Genomic DNA, 1,338 nt, shown 5'->3' with positions numbered 1-1,338 from the left:
CATTCGTAGGATTTGTTGACCTAGAAACCACATCCGGCAATGTAGAACAGTGCAAGATTTCCGAAATCCTGAGAAAAATAGGGGTAAGCTATAGAGAGAGACGGGATATATACAATATGTACAAGGGCCGAGAGAGAGTAATTTCTGACTATGTACGTTTGGAACACAGCATTCTATGGTAGTGAAACGTGGACTGAGTGAAAACCGGAACACAAGAGAATCGAAGCATTTGAGGTGTGGTGATTGAGACGAATGTTGAAAATTAGATGGATTGATAAGGCAATGAATGAGGAGGTTCTGCGCAGAATCGGAGAGGGAAAGAATTAGTGGCAAACATAGACAAGGAGAAGGGACAGGATGATAGGACGTCTGTTGAGGCATCAGGGAATGACTTCCACAGTACCAGAAGGAGCTGTAGAGGACAAAAACTGTGGAGAATGACAGACATTCGAATACATCCAGCAAATAATTGTGGACGTAGGTTGCAAATGCTACTCTGAGATGTAGAGGTGGGCACAGGAGGGTAATTCGTGGCTCGTAGTTTCAAACCAGTCTGGAGACTGGTGACTCAGAAAAAAGAAAAGAATATAGTTTTATCCTTCAGCCAGCTGTTATGACTCTTGCCTAACAGTTAACAGTCGATATGAAACTTCCTGGCAAATTAGAACTGTGTGCCGGACCGAGACTCGAACTCGGGACCTTTGCCTTTCCGCAGGAGAGCTTCTGTAAAGTTTGGAAGGTAGGAGACGAGGTACTGGCAGAAGTAAAGCTGTGAGAACCGGGCGTGAGTCGTGCTTGGGTAGCTCAGTTGGTAGAGCACTTGCCCGTGTAAGGCAAAGGTCCCGAGTTCGAGTCTCGGCCCGGCACACAGTTTTATTTTGTCAGGAAGTTTCATAACAGCGCACACTCCGCTGGAGAGTGAAAATCTCATTCTGGAAACAGTCGATATGTTTGCCAGTACCGTTAGTAGCTGTTACATCGTTCCTGGCGAGAATGATCATCATTGGTCGGTCCTATATTGTTTGTATTTCCATTGTTGTAATGTTTTGGGTGCTTTACACTTGTTGGAATTGTGATACAAAGAAACCAACATTTATCGACTGCTTCTCTGTTTTGGTCAGCTTTCATTCATCCCCTATATTAGACAATGACAATGTTTCCATAAAAGAATAACATATTGTTGTTCATTTCATACTTCTGTTTTTTCGTTTGGTGTAGATACATCGCTTCTCAGTGTTATTTGATCGTCGAAATATAGTATTGCTATATCACTGACAACAGTCTGGTACAGCGGATAAAAAGTCCAGTCAGTCATTTCTTGTCTAAATTTCGCTTGAT

The 1,338-nt window shown here is 42.9% G+C and overlaps 1 non-coding gene across 1 annotated transcript; it reads left to right on the top strand.

Annotated features, from left to right (window-relative positions):
* The first annotated feature begins 792 nt into the window (after nucleotides 1-792).
* On the top strand, nucleotides 793-867 carry Trnat-ugu. The gene has a single exon. It is a non-coding gene; the product is annotated as a tRNA-Thr (tRNA).
* The last annotated feature ends 471 nt before the right edge of the window (nucleotides 868-1,338 follow it).

This window comes from Schistocerca americana, chromosome 2 (assembly GCF_021461395.2).
Source record: "Schistocerca americana isolate TAMUIC-IGC-003095 chromosome 2, iqSchAmer2.1, whole genome shotgun sequence".
Classification (NCBI taxonomy): Eukaryota; Metazoa; Arthropoda; class Insecta; order Orthoptera; family Acrididae; genus Schistocerca; species Schistocerca americana.
Note: the sequence above shows the minus strand (reverse complement) of the source record. Positions and strands in the feature narration are given on the sequence as shown.